Here is a 16,662-nt window from a genome sequence, read left to right on the forward strand (position 1 = left end):
TCAGTGCACCTGACCGCTATTCAGCCCACCTGAGTGCATGCGAGACAGCGCCCCCTAGCCTAGCACTGTGGTAATTTCACCTGTTACTGCCGACGCAAACTAAACAATACACCTGCGCTTGGACCTGCTTCTGTTATATGCCGGCTGAAAATAGAGCCCAATCATTTGTACTGTCTCTATGAAATGTGTATTTAATGATTGACCATCTATGTCACACACACACACACACACACACCATAAATGATGCCAGTGAGTTCATGATGTGGCTACCTTTTTCAAGGTCACATGACCACCACAACAGAGTTAAAACCGGTTCACATAATAAGGAAACATTATGATCATAATAACAGAACTAATAATCAACATTGTCTTGGCTAATTCTCTGACTGGACTGAGACACGGATGTATTGTTGTGTCCATTGCCTTCCAGGCAGTGGCGGCTGGCCGATAGAGGGCGCTGGGGCGCCGCCCCCACCTTCACTTCCTAGTTCCCCACCTTCACTTCCTAGTTGCGATTTGTAAAAAATAAATAAAAAAATAAACATTGTTTATTCACAAAATGCGGCTGATATTCTGTCGGCGCCTATCAGCATTCATTAAAAATCCTCCAATACAATAAACATTTTATCTGTGTGTGTGTAACATTCACTGTTAAAATACATAGGGGGAGGAGTCGGGTCGCCGATCGAATGCAAGTCTATCGCAGGCCAAATACTTTTCGCTTACACGTGAGCTGTAGCAGCGCTCCAATTGGCTGTCTCTATTTCTCGGCCGGGGCGCAAAAAGTTGCGTCCTGAATATCCGGTTGTATTGCAGAAAATGCATTATGCTGAGGACTTCCGACTTCCGGGCTTCCGGACTTCCGGGCTTCCGGACTGCTCTCCTAACAAATTAAGTTGTTTACAATGTAAGGAGGATTTATTTCTGAAAACAAATTGAACAAATGGATTAGAAGGAGGCATCTTTTGTTCCCAACTTGAGGATATTGCAACTGGACCTATTACCGAAGTCAAACTTTGTTTGTGGTCGCAATCTCCGCACCGGCTGTTAGGCTGCTACTGTTGGTGTTTTGCGAAGCCAGAATACACAAACTCGACCTGAAGGTAAGAGAGTCAGCTAAGGAAGAGGTCTGTACAGGGGGGTAGGGGGGATGAGGAGGTCTGTACAGGGGGGTAGAGGGGATGAGGAGGTCTGTACAGGGGGGTAGCTATTCTCATGCTAAAATCGACTTTAAATCCGGATTTTAAAGTTGATATTCTTACCCGTGGAGCATGCCCCCATAACCTGTGCCCCACCCAATTTTTTTTGCACCAGCCGCCACTGCTTCCAGGTCAAGCAGGAGTGGAAGTATGTCGCCATGGTGATCGACCGCATCTTCCTCTGTGTGTTCATCCTGGTGTGCATCCTGGGGACCGTCGGCCTCTTCCTGCCTCCCTGGCTGGCTGGAATGATCTAGAAGCTCCATTCCTTTACTCAGGACTCAAGTTGTAAAAGACAATCAGGGGGGATGGTGGATTTTATCATATGGGGACAATTTTAGCATCCCCACAGCGTCAGTGACTTGGTAAAAATGTCATTGCATGTGTGCGTGCCCCCTCCCTCGCCCACAGTATTTTTACTCAATATGCGCAAAACTAAATGTTGAAATAGCAGTAATGCCACGTTCATTGAAAAAATGACATAAGGGATAGAAAGGGGGGAGGGCAGTTTTAGAAGGGGGATGATTTTGACTGTTTTTATTTCAGGGGGGCCATGCCACCCCCCCTCAACTTGAGTGCTGCCTTTACGTATCTCTTTGTCTCCTACTCTTCTTCTGCACTGACCTTATAGACCTGAACAGATTAAAACCATCAGCTGAAAGTCGTCCTCCCTCTTGTCTTCTTCTGTCCTGTGTTTCCAGGTCAGTATCGTGAGCTTAGAATTATAAGGTTCTATCTCCGTTTAGGGTCGTTCAGAGATATTGAGCGTCAACGTTGTTACATTCCATTATGTTTTGTGAGATGGAACCTTTGTATTTAGGATATGTAGATAGAGAGAGGAGGACGCTGCTGCTTTAGATCATTGGGACGCACCTGGACTGGCTGTTGATACACAGGATATATTGAGGTCCATGAGCTATAAATAACAAATAAATGGCCAAAAGGACATTCTGAAAGTAAGTGAAATGTGTTCCAAAAAAAAATGAAAACTAACTTGCCTTCCTCATAGCTGGTATTGCACTTTTGGGCTGAAATAACCTCAATTAAATCTCTGACACAGTTTTTCACATTCCTCCGTGCAGAATTATTCCAGATGTGTGGCGTTTGAGGGGTGTCTTGTCTTGCATGCACAGCCCGTTTCAAATCACCCCACAGCATCTCAATAGGATTCAGATCCGGGCTTTCACTTGGCCTTTCCAGAACTCTCCATTTCTTTCTTTTGAGCCGTTCGTTGGTGGATTTACTGGCATGTTTTGGGTCATTGTCATGTTGCATGGTCCACATCTGCTTTAGCTTCAGTTTTGCATGGTCTCACATTTTCCTCAAGCACCCTGTGATACAATATAGAATTCATAGTGGATTCTATGATGGTGAGCAATTACTTCTACAACTGCATGTTTGGATACTGGATTCTGATTGGCTAGCAACAGTGGTAAACACCCCCAACTCCCTTCAGTTCAGCTCCGACCGCATTTCCAGTATCAATGCGCCTCCCAATCAATCTGATTAAGAACACCTGTGCTGACTCCGCCCACTGTTTAGCCAATGTCAGTCGACAAATCTGGAGTGTCGTTCCAAGGCACCAATCACGAACAAGTTGGCTCAAAGCCAAGTGAATGTGGCCAAGCCTACAATGCAATCGTTAATGTTGTTTTATGGGACTATATTCTGTGGCGGAAGGATATATGTATTCTGAAATGATAGAAGTTGTGGAACAGCAGTCAGTCTTCGTCAAACGAAGAAGTGAGTGAACGTGCTGGTATAGAGATGGTAAGTAAGCACGCAGGTCAGAAAGAGAAGATGGAAGTACATCGGCCACGTGTTGAGGAAAAGCCCGGATGACCATCAACGCACAGCCCTCAGATGGACCCCTGATGGACGAAGAACAAGGGGAAAGCCCCAAAGAAACCTGGAGGAGAACCGTCGAGAGGCAGCGGGACATGCCGGGTCTGAGACCAGTGGCGGATACAGAAAGTGGCTGATGGGTGGGCCTGGAAAAATCTGGGTGGGCCTGAGTGAAACTCATCACCGCACGTTTTAGACCTATGTATGAGCAGCCAGATGGATGGAACACAACCGGGCTCGCGATCATAGGCGCCGATTTATGTTTCTGCCCGTGGGTGCTCGAAACATTTGCGTACGACCAACACGCATGCACACACGCAAAATATTCGCAGGGACTGGAGGAGATCACTATGCAGACCATGAAACGAACGGAAAATAAATAAAGTACCTGTCTACCCAATGCAACGGACAGCCAAACAAGTTATTATAATACACACGCAAGGCATTCAAGCGCACGCAATTCAATGAATTAACCAATAACCATCAACTATGGAGGACCAAGTCTGACAGAATTAACAATAAATATATATTATAGGTACATAAATGAATGTATGAACAAATAAATGAACGAATACACACTAGGATCCTCTGTGATATTCCTTGAGCAGACAATTCTGCAGTTTCCACAAAGCCTACTGCTCGTTCTTTAATTACCCCTCCATGAATGAATCGAATACAGACAGCAACTAGCTCGCGCTTGGATAGATCTTTATACTCATCCGCAAGTATGGCATAATATGTGGATTGCTCATGCAGTTCAGACTTTATCTTTCGAATTAGCAGTGAGGCTGCAGCCTCAAGCAGCTCATCCTGAATGTGATGGCTTAGGAGCGTGGCATTTCGAGGCAGTTCCTTCAGTCTATTTTCAATTTCTGGATCATATTTTGACATGAACTTGAATAGCTCCAAGAAATTACCTTTATTGAGCGCCTCTTCCGTTTCTCTGTGACCTTTAAGTGGAATTTCCAACTTGGCACACAACATAGCAATGTCTAACACAACTTTAACGTGTTGCCGGTTTCGCTCTATGAAGAAACGGCATCACCGTGCATTTGATTTAACACTGTCCCACGGCTTTGGGGTCCATGGCTTTGCCCATCCAACTTGGTGAGGGCAACAGCATGCGGCTTGCTAGACTCGTGTTTGTCACAGGCCTGCCGGAGACGTTTCCAATTTTTGTATCCATCTCTTATAAAAGTGAACTCCGTGTGCGCCTCTGGGAAATGTCGACACACTTTACAAAAAATAGCGTCTCTTTCTTTACTATATTCCATCCACTTGAACTTCTCGTACCAATTTCTACTGAAGGAGCGCGATTTCCCATCTATTACAGTGGTAGTAGGGAATGTTACCAGCTTTGGTTGAGTGGCTGGTTCCTCCATGGCTGACAGATCCGACGGTGTAGTCCTACCAGTTCTTCACAAGCCGGTGGCAATGACGGTCGCAAGACAAAACTATTCACATTACAGTTAGTTAGTGAAAATTAAACTTTAAAAATATTTTATTATTAAAAAATATGTATTTTTATGAATCTGACTGGGTGGGCCAGCTGTCAATCTGGGTGGGCCTAGGCCCACCCAGGCCCACCCATAGATCCGCGCCTGTCTGAGACCCCGGGAGGCGGCGGCCGCTGTGGCGAGGGACAGAGACCGGCGGCGTCAACTCGTTGGAGGCCCTACTCTTCACACCCGAAGAAAAAGGACCTTAGTCAAGTAAGTCAAGAAATGATTAATGATTGTACATAAATGAATTTAATGTTACAACTTACAACTGTGTATTTTTTAATAATGTTACATCTGTGTATTTTTTATAATATGTGGTAGCTTTTGTAGAAAAGCAATTAACCATTCGAGGGCAGGGGGTTGTGGAGACATTTACCACTGGTACAGGGTACTCCACAACTAGGGCTGGGCAAACAATCAACATTTCTTTTTCGATAATCGCAAGAATTAACGATCAATTATCGATTAATTGATACGCTTTTTTGAGCTTTTTTTTCATTTTTCATTTCATATATATATTTTTTTTTTTTTTTTAAATCCCTTCCCAGACTCATACACATCTACAACCCTCTTTCTGCAGGCCTCAGAGAGCTCGATTTATCTCTCCATGGTGACACCACTCACTTCAACAATCAAGAGCAAACCAAACTAAATGTCTGAGGTTTAAATAAGACAGGCTACTCCAAATTCCTCTCTAACAATGTTCTAATCATTTACACACAGAGTAGCAATACACAAAGTAGCAATACATGTGGGGGGTGTCTTGTTTTTGCTCACAAGAAAATTGCATTTCCATTAATTCCATTTTACAAATAGATTAAATATTTAAGAAAATAATAATTTCTGTTTCATTTGATTAGTTATATTACCTCCATCCATCAATATTGTTCAAATGAAAATCAAATGTCCATATGTTTAAATATGTTGAAAAAGACAATGGTTTTCATGTAGTATCCTATCTTTTTCACATGACAGCTGCCACTAGAACTGGGATACTTGTCTTAATTACTGTTCCTACTACTACTACTACTACTACTACTACTACTACTACTACTACTACTACTACTACTACTACTACTACTACTACTACTACTACTACTACTACTACGTAGGAACAGTATTGTTATTGGTGGTATACTCCTTATTATTCTTTTTCCCCGCTTTGGTCAAATAGCTCAAAAAGTCCCTGACCGAAAATGCTTTAAATGTGCATGCCACAACTAGAGAGCATCAGTAACTATGGCAGAAAGAATGACCATGATTAAACCATAGGTGGCGCTATAATAACCAAAAGTAAATAATTCACTTCAGAATGCTGGCATTTCCACCCCGGATGTATGACACTTGGTACGTATGTGTCTTTCCTCATGGGGAACATATTTGCCTCAAGAACCGATAAGGTCCGCCATGATGGATTTTTCTGAAGGTGCAAAATCTGGCCAAACTTATAAAAATTAACTTAAAATCACCTGTAAGTCTGATTGGTCCAACATTGCATATGGACATGCATGGTGCATGTCTCTCCTTAGGGTGTTAAAGGATAAGAGATCCATTCCAAGTTGGCGGAGAAAAAATATGACGGTCACAGTACAATTATAATGTCATAAAATCAGGATTTATACTGTGTAGACCTGTTCACAACAATACTACCAGACTATAACTGTGGTCCTATTAACAACAATACTGCCAGACTATAACTGTGGTCCTATTAACAACAATACTGCCAGACTAAATTGTGTAAACACTGTTGGGCCCCCTGTGGGGAGCATGCAGCGTCTGGCCAGTAGAGGGAGCTACAGGACTGGTGGAGAGTAGATGAAGACATGATTGAAGACTGGTTGGTGTCAATCATGTCATTGTCATTTGGCATTTAACTTGTGTGTTTTTTTTCTCTTCCGACAATCGGTAGGAAGTGATGGTGAGACCAAGACATAGGCCTACACTATGGACCAGTGATTCAGTAGGAGACATAGGCCTACACTATGGACCAGTGAAGACATAGGCCTACACTATGGACCAGTGAAGACATAGGCCTACACTATGGACCAGGACAGCTTGGCCCGTGCGTCCTCTCTCTCCCTGGGTCGGCGCACGGAGACGGAGGCCCCCCTGGTGGGGCTACCGCAGCAGCAGCAGCAGAAGCCTCCGGGTCTGGGCGGGTCACTCTCCTCCAGCCACAGCCAGTACACCATCCTCCTGGAGGAACCCCCACCACCACCCCACTCCTCTTCCTTCTCTTCCACCCGGCCAGGCTGCTCCACACCGCCTCCTCCTCCTCCTCCCCTCCACCCCCACCTCCCCCATCGCCCCAGGGAAAAGCACCACCACCACCACCACCACTGCCAGGGCAGGCAAGTTCACTCCAAAGTGCTCTTCAGGTAGCTGCTCCCCTCTCACAGGTAGTAGAGGAAGTCATCCAGGTTCATGTTGGGCTCTCTGTGGATGCTCTGTCCCACCAGGAAAGCAAGCTTGTGGGCATACTGGCAGGGTGCAGGCACTCGGATGATCCCCTGAAATAATTGGGGGAGACAATCAACAACAATTTATGCATCAAAAAACAACTTGCATGCCTGAAATGGGAAAACCATATGTAAATACAGTATGTTTGATTTCATAACCAATATGTCGGTGGGGGGGGGACGGCGTCTGGGGTAGCGGGGGGCCCGGGGCCGGGGACGAGCCCTACTTCTCCCCCTCCACCTCCTCCTCCGCCACCTCCCCTCAGGGTGCCCCCCAGGACAGCTTGGCCCGTTCGTTCTCTCTCTCCCTGGGTCGGCGCACGGAGACGGAGGCCCCCCTGGTGGGGCTACCGCAGCAGCAGCAGCAGAAGCCTCCGGGTCTGGGCGGGTCACTCTCCTCCAGCCACAGCCAGTACACCATCCTCCTGGAGGAACCCCCACCACCACCCCACTCCTCCTCCTCCTCCTCCTTCTCTTCCACCCGGCCAGGCTGCTCCACACCGCCTCCTCCTATAATTAATTAACCCCCAGACAGCCCTGCTTCATGGGTCCCCCCCGATGTCAAACACCACTGGTACCTCCTCCTCCTCCTCCTCCTCCCCTCCACCCCCACCTCCCCCATCGCCCCAGGGAAAAGCACCACCACCACTGCCAGGGCAGGCCTAAGCTCCGTTCCCTCAGTGTGCAGTATGGCCTGGGAGAGAGAGAGAGGCCCCAGAGCTCTGTCCGCGGTCGCTCTCGCAGCATCCAGTACTGCAGCCTGCACGAGGAGGCCTCCAAGGTAATGCATGGATGCTGGTTCAGGACCCCAGTTTAGAGGTGTGCGTGTGTGTGTGTGCGTGTGTGTGTGTGTGTGTGTGTGTTAGGGCTGGGACGACGCGTCGACTACGTCAATACTTCGACTTGCGTAATGTGCGTCGGTGCGTCGCAAAGTCGCAAAAAAATTCTAACTGCAATTGCGGCACTGCGCCGACGTGGGGCGGGGGCGCTGTTTCGCAAATAAGTTAGCTTTCGTTTTTGCTAGCGAAATAGCTGATAGTATGTTGACTGCTCAAGGAGAATACATATTTGAAAGTACAGAATGCCTGAGAGCCTTATATTGCATTATATTACATTATATTTTGAATGGTCATCTGGTGCCTGAATATTGTTTTTTTCCTTTACATAAATAATTACATTTCCACCATAAATTGATGCAGAAAGGGCACAAATTGGTGCATATCAATTCACCAGAATGCAAGAAATTAAGTGTTTGATGTTTAAGGACCCCCAGACAGCCCTGCTTCATGGGTCCCCCCCGATGTCAAACACCACTGGTACCACCTCCGCCTCATTTTGAGCCAGGAAAAACCCTGATGGCCATGTTGGCATTCAAGTTGGCTAAACATAGCAGTGCAGTGTTTCCTCCAGGAATTTTTACATTAGTGGCGGAGAGCCCTCGATTTTTTTCGAGTGCACGCGCGCTCAAAACAACGACCTAATTTCAACCAAAACTAGAGGGAGGATGAAAAAAATAAATAATGAATATACAGAATATAAACTTGTGATACCGGTTTCCATCCATCAGCTCTGAAGGTTTACGTTACTCACGGATCCAATGTCCTTCCAAACGAGCAGTCTTGGCTCCGTCTCAAACACAACAGGAAGAGTATGTCCAACTTGGCGAAAGTTTCAGAGTATTTCCAACTTGCGCGAGTTCTTCAACTTGCGACAGTTTTTCAGCAGGGATGGTTGAGTCTGCACGGTTCTCATGCCGGTTCACATTTAGACCAATCAGGAGTAGCCCTTGTGTCACGTCGTCAACTGAATGTTTAATGTCATTAATCTGATTTTGGATCAGCGGTTAGAGAGAGATGGGTGTGGATTTAGGTGCACTTTTAGTCAACATCCATTATAGCGCTGATCTAGGATCAGATATATTTAAATCAGCTAAAATGTTCAGAGGTGGATTTTTTTTATTTTTTCACATTTTTTGTGGACTGAATCAATTAGTGGCGGAGGAAATTCATTCGTGGCGGCCCGCCACCAATAAATGCATATAGAGGAAACACTGGTATTGGCATCTGTGATATCTACTCCGCTAGGTGTAATTCGGAAATCTGTTCATTGTTATTACACGTTTATTATATTCAACAATGCAAGACAGATGGGTAAATGTAACTTAATAGAGGAATTGAAGGGGATTGTTGTTATCCCAACATGATAATCAGTTGACAGCCCATACCATTGTCTTCCGACGGGTTCTTCAACAGACAGTTGGGAAGCCAGAGAGATCTTGGTTGCGCTGACATGAGACAATTGTGTCCATTCGGTACTCTAAGTGACCTCTCTCATATAAGCCGGAGTGTGTTATGTTCACTCTCCATACACGTTAAATTCCACAACACTCTGGTCTCAGACAGGGTATGTCTGAGTTCAACAGCTTATCCTGTAAGTAGGGCTGGGACGATGCGTCGACGTCCACTACCCCCCACTACCTCTCTCTCTCTTGCTCTCTCTCGCTCTTTCTTTCTGTCTCTCTCGCGCTCTCTTTCTCTCGTCTGTTCGTCTGTCTCTCTCTGTCCATCTGTCTCTCTGTTTGTCTGCCTCTCTGTCTGTCTTTCTCTCTCGCTCCTTCTCACTCTATCTGTGCATGTCTATGTTGTTCTTAGGTCGTTCGTCTGTTTCTCAGGGGGGTAGTTGCCAGAGAGACTTGTGTGTGTGTCCGCAGTACAACGTCCCCCTGCCCGGTCACCGCCACGATGACTCAGCAGACACTAAACCTTGTCCCTTCTTCTTCTCTCCTCTCCCCTTCCCCTTCCCCCCACCACCGCCTCTCTCCCAGGTGTGCACCCTGACAAAAGAAGACAACCGCAAGGTGGGGGAGATCCCAGAGGACGAGCAGCTCCATGTGCTGCCCCTCTACAAGGTCTCGCTCACCGACGAGCACGGCAGCGAGGAGGGCCAGCGGCAGAAGATGAAGTCCGGCACCATCCAGGTGCTGGACAACTTCTGCCGCGCCGTCCGCAAGCTCCCCGAGCCGGAGAAGAAAACCGCGGTCGTCAAAACACACAACTTCCTGGACCCCAACATCGGCGGCGTGGCGGTGGCCCCGGCCCACGGCTCCATCCTGATTGAGTGCGCCCGGCGCGAGCTGCATGCCACCACGCCGCTGAAGAGGCCCGACCGCTCCCACCCCACGCGCATCTCCCTGGTCTTCTACATGCACAAGAACCTGTGGTACATTGGTTTATGTAATTGACCCGTCGCCGCTAGAGGGCGCCACTTCCACCCCAATTCCCCCCGTCTATCTGCACGGCTGACATTGAGACTTTTCTAGGAAATAAGACACTAAATATATTGCACCGTTTTTTTTTAAATCTTGAGATCTGATTAACGAGAAGGCGGGAATGAGGCAATATGAGTCATGTGACTTCCTATAGAGGCGATATGAGTCATGTGACTTCCTATAGAGGCCATATGAGTCATGTGACTTCCTGTAAGAGGACGATATGAGTCATGTGACTTCCTATAGAGGCGATATGAGTCATGTGACTTCCTATAGAGGCCATAGAGTCATGTGACTTCCTGTAAGAGGACGATATGAGTCATGTGACTTCCTATAGAGGCGATATGAGTCATGTGACTTCCTATAGAGGCCATAGAGTCATGTGACTTCCTGTAAGAGGCGATATGAGTCATGTGACTTCCTATAAGAGGCGATATGAGTCATGTGACTTCCTATAGAGGCGATATGAGTCATGTGACTTCCTATAGAGGCGATATGAGTCGTGTGACTTCCTATGAGAGGCGATATGAGTCGTGTGACTTCCTATAGAGGCGATATGAGTCGTGTGACTTCCTATGAGAGGCGATATGAGTCGTGTGACTTCCTATAGAGGCGTTATGAGTCATGTGACTTCCTATAAGAGGCGATATGAGTCATGTGACTTCCTATAAGAGGCGATATGAGTCATGTGACTTCCTATAAGAGGCGATATGAGTCATGTGACTTCCTATAAGAGGCGATATGAGTCATGTGACTTCCTATAAAAGGTGATATGAGTCATGTGACTTCCTATAGAGGCGATATGAGTCATGTGACTTCCTATAAAAGGTGATATGAGTCATGTGACTTCCTATAGAGGTGATATGAGTCATGTGACTTCCTATAGAGGCGATATGAAACTGTCCGCGGTTTTAAAAAGACGAGACCGCTCCCGACAGAGACGATCTGCCTAGCGTTCAGAGAGGAAGTTGTCATGGTTTCATCTCCACTCCTTCAGGCTAAAACATAACGTGATGTTAGAATTATAAGGTTCTTTCTCCATTTTTGTAAAAATTGAGTTTTGTAAAAATTGACTTCTGCCGCGCCGTCCGCAAGCTCCCCGAGCCGGAGAAGAAAACCGCGGTCGTCAAAACACACAACTTCCTGGACCCCAACATCGGCGGCGTGGCGGTGGCCCCGGCCCACGGCTCCATCCTGATTGAGTGCGCCCGGCGCGAGCTGCATGCCACCACGCCGCTGAAGAGGCCCGACCGCTCCCACCCCACGCGCATCTCCCTGGTCTTCTACATGCACAAGAACCTGTGGTACATTGGTTTATGTAATTGACCCGTCGCCGCTAGAGGGCGCCACTTCCACCCCAATTCCCCCCGTCTATCTGCACGGCTGACATTGAGACTTTTCTAGGAAATAAGACACTAAATATATTGCACCGTTTTTTTTAAAATCTTGAGATCTGATTAACGAGAAGGCGGGAATGAGGCAATATGAGTCATGTGACTTCCTATAGAGGCGATATGAGTCATGTGACTTCCTATAGAGGCCATATGAGTCATGTGACTTCCTGTAAGAGGACGATATGAGTCATGTGACTTCCTATAGAGGCGATATGAGTCATGTGACTTCCTATAGAGGCCATAGAGTCATGTGACTTCCTGTAAGAGGACGATATGAGTCATGTGACTTCCTATAGAGGCGATATGAGTCATGTGACTTCCTATAGAGGCCATAGAGTCATGTGACTTCCTGTAAGAGGCGATATGAGTCATGTGACTTCCTATAAGAGGCGATATGAGTCATGTGACTTCCTATAAGAGGCGATATGAGTCATGTGACTTCCTATAGAGGCGATATGAGTCATGTGACTTCCTATAGAGGCGATATGAGTCATGTGACTTCCTATAGAGGCGATATGAGTCGTGTGACTTCCTATGAGAGGCGCTGAGTCATGTGACTTCCTATAGAGGCGTTATGAGTCATGTGACTTCCTATAAGAGGCGATATGAGTCATGTGACTTCCTATAAGAGGCGATATGAGTCATGTGACTTCCTATAAGAGGCGATATGAGTCATGTGACTTCCTATAAGAGGCGATATGAGTCATGTGACTTCCTATAAAAGGTGATATGAGTCATGTGACTTCCTATAGAGGCGATATGAAACTGTCCGCGGTTTTAAAAAGACGAGACCGCTCCCGACAGAGACGATCTGCCTAGCGTTCAGAGAGGAAGTTGTCATGGTTTCATCTCCACTCCTCCAGGCTAAAACATAACGTGATGTTAGAATTATAAGGTTCTTTCTCCATTTTTGTAAAAATTGAGTTTTGTAAAAATTGACTTCTGCCGCGCCGTCCGCAAGCTCCCCGAGCCGGAGAAGAAAACCGCGGTCGTCAAAACACACAACTTCCTGGACCCCAACATCGGCGGCGTGGCGGTGGCCCCGGCCCACGGCTCCATCCTGATTGAGTGCGCCCGGCGCGAGCTGCATGCCACCACGCCGCTGAAGAGGCCCGACCGCTCCCACCCCACGCGCATCTCCCTGGTCTTCTACATGCACAAGAACCTGTGGTACATTGGTTTATGTAATTGACCCGTCGCCGCTAGAGGGCGCCACTTCCACCCCAATTCCCCCCGTCTATCTGCACGGCTGACATTGAGACTTTTCTAGGAAATAAGACACTAAATATATTGCACCGTTTTTTTTAAAATCTTGAGATCTGATTAACGAGAAGGCGGGAATGAGGCAATATGAGTCATGTGACTTCCTATAGAGGCGATATGAGTCATGTGACTTCCTATAGAGGCCATAGAGTCATGTGACTTCCTGTAAGAGGACGATATGAGTCATGTGACTTCCTATAGAGGCGATATGAGTCATGTGACTTCCTATAGAGGCCATAGAGTCATGTGACTTCCTGTAAGAGGCGATATGAGTCATGTGACTTCCTATAAGAGGCGATATGAGTCATGTGACTTCCTATAGAGGCGATATGAGTCATGTGACTTCCTATAAGAGGCGATATGAGTCATGTGACTTCCTATAAGAGGCGATATGAGTCATGTGACTTCCTATAAGAGGCGATATGAGTCATGTGACTTCCTATAAGAGGCGATATGAGTCATGTGACTTCCTATAAGAGGCGATATGAGTCATGTGACTTCCTATAAGAGGCGATATGAGTCATGTGACTTCCTATAAGAGGCGATATGAGTCATGTGACTTCCTATAAGAGGAGATATGAGTCATGTGACTTCCTATAAGAGGAGATATGAGTCATGTGACTTCCTATAGAGGCGATATGAAACTCTGTCCGCGGTTTTAAAAAGACGAGACCGCTCCCGACAGAGACGATCTGCCTAGCGTTCAGAGAGGAAGTTGTCATGGTTTCATCTCCACTCCTCCAGGCTAAAACATAACGTGATGTTAGAATTATAAGGTTCTTTCTCCATTTTTGTAAAAATTGAGTTTTTTTTACATAATCTGATCCATTAGGTGTTTATTAATGCCTGTGTGGTGTTATTTTTAAAATGTTGACATTTTTTAGTTAGTAATTAATAAAATACAAAGGTTCCTTCTCACAAAACATAATGGAATGTAAAAACTTTGACGCTCAATATCTCTGAACTCCCCTAAACGGAGATAGAACCTTATCATTCTAAACGGAGATAGAACCTTATAATTCTAAGATCACGATTTAACACATTAAACAAATATGACAGAATAAGACGAAAAAGAAAAAAAAAGCAAATTGTATATATCAGTTTTCACAACTGAATTTATTTCAGACATTTATTCCAGAGTTACAAAAACATGTCCTGGAGACACATTGTGTACATAGCGATCGCCCGCAGTTTGAATCATTTCACGCAGATACGAAGTTATTATTCACCAAACAGGTACTGAAGGTTTTCATTTGTACATTGATAACGGAGCCCATTCCTCTAAGTCAGCGGTTCCCAACCTTTTTGGACTCAAGGCCCACTTAAAAATCTCAAAAATATTCGCGGCCCACACAGGCATTTTATGCATGCGTAAAAAAATTATTTGGTGTCTGTAATGTTTCTTATTATTAAGAAATAAGACTTTGTCATTTAACTCGTTAGTCACATGACTCGTAGCATCGAGTGGAGAAAACAATTATCTATATACAATCAGTACAATTGTTAGCCAACATAAACCCTGTATTATAACAAAGTAATACTGAACGTATTCCTGACATACAGCAAAATAAAACCCAAACTGGACAGTATATTCAATATATACAAGATAAACAGCAAGCAGAGAAGGACACTTAAATCAAAGATGCTGATTGTGTTGGGTGTTCCTCAGCGTGTGTCTGGTGATCTGAAGCTCTTTACTGTCTAAGACTATCTACAAAACATCAACATGAAACTTTTCTTGTAATATTAACATGGAAATCCCAGCAATAAAATAAATTGTGTAAGACCGTCGATCGAAGAACCAAACCTAGATATGCTATCCTTTATCAAGTCATTTATCATTTGTGTAACTTTTTTTTCTTCTTTCTTTTCTTTTCGTGATCAGGAAAGGTATGAACGCTTACAACTGAATACTGAGCAGGTTAAACACGTTAAATATGTTTCCCACAACCAAATAAAAAAAGGTGTTAGTATTTTACAAATATTTTTAAAAAGTAAACCTTTTATCTATTTAGGCATTTCAAAATATATTCCATCAAAAATAGTCTGACATTTTGCTGGTAGAAAATAAATGTTATATAAATGATGAGGTTTGAAGCTAAATGTTTACTGTAGAATCGTGTCATGTTAGATTTACCCTAACCTTTCTAAAGACTTTTCCATCCTGTCAGAACATGTTACATATATGTTTTTTTTTCTTTTTCTTCCAGTGGATGGTGTTTAAAAGACATTTTCAAACATGCAATAAACTGTCTGTCCTCACATAAAGTGCCTGTAGGGCCCAGTGACCTGGGTGAAGGCGTAGGGGGTGAACTGGGTAGACTGCCAGTCACCAGCATAGCCATGTGGGTTATTCTGCCACTGAACAGGCTATGCACTAAACCTTACCCTTGGGTTCACTAGTCCACGGTATTAGTCTCTCAGGTGTGCTGGTCTGACCCGGGCACGGGCCGGACGAGCCTCTGGGCGAACCCCGGCCTCCACCAGTTCAGGTGGGAACTCAGCTGGACTAGCCCCTGCCGCCGCCCCGTACTTGCGGCCCCGCCGCCCCGTACTTGTACTTTGCTGGTACTTGCGCTTCTTGCCCCTGCCGCAGCCCCGTACTTGTACTTTGCTGGTACTTGCGCTTCTTGCCCCTGCCGCCGCCCCGTACTTGTACTTTGCTGGTACTTGCGCTTCTTGCCCCTGCCGCCGCCCCGTACTTGCGCTTCTTGCTTCATTTTGGCCTCCCACACGGCCAGGCCGTGGACGGGCTGGTTCAGGTTCACGCGGTGCTAGCTGTTTATTCGTGCTTCCCCGAGCATCCACAACTCTCTCTCTCTTACTCGTTCTAATAATAACTCTGACCTCTACAGGTCGATGATATATATAGCCGTGCTATAATAGACACATCATTACATCTCCTTTCCTCAATATACATCAACTTTCAATATAAAACAATTGTCGAACACACAACCTTTCAATTAAACTCAAATATATTCTTAGCTTTACATTCTTTACAAATATATTCTCACTTTAACATAAATACATAAAAGATAAATAAAGACAGCTTTCAAGGTTTTCAACATTTAACACACCTTTCAATTAAACTCAAATATTTAATATCATTCTTCTTTCTCTTATTCTTTTAGAAAACAAAAAAATACATATCAGTCTCTCTGGTGGTGTGTCAGTCTTTGGTTGGTGGAGGAGAATCATCAGTCAGAAACTGAAGAGTCCTAAGCAAAAATATATAGAATTCTCTTATTCTTTCATATACATCATCATACATACAGTGCAGTAGGCCTAGTAATAACAATAAAACCAACAATAAGCACACATTAATGTTGACTCACCTAATGAGAAGGCTGATGTTGCATGGCAGACACCAAATGCTTGATGTCTGGCTTAAGGGATGACAGCCTCAGTCGAAGATCTGGCTCAACATTCAGTTTATTCCTGTATTTTGTCTTTAATGCCACAAGCGCCGAAAAGCCAGTCTCACAGAGATTTGTCGTCGGGAAAGGCATCAGAAAGCGCACAGCTCTGTTGGACAGCTCAGGATACTCCGAGGCAACGTGAAGCCAGAAGTTTGTCAGGTGCTTCTGTGAGAAAGTCAGTTTCAACGCGCTGTCGCAGGAGAGATCAGTAAGATTGTCCTGCTCTTTTGCGCTCAGGCCTGCGAGGACCTCGTCACTGTGGCTGGCGAAGGGGTTTTCAATCCAGCTGCACTGCACGTCTGGGATGGGGAAG

The sequence above is a fragment of the Nansenia antarctica genome (genome assembly GCF_963989245.1).
Source record: "Nansenia antarctica genome assembly, chromosome: 15".
Taxonomy (NCBI): Eukaryota; Metazoa; Chordata; class Actinopteri; order Argentiniformes; family Microstomatidae; genus Nansenia; species Nansenia antarctica.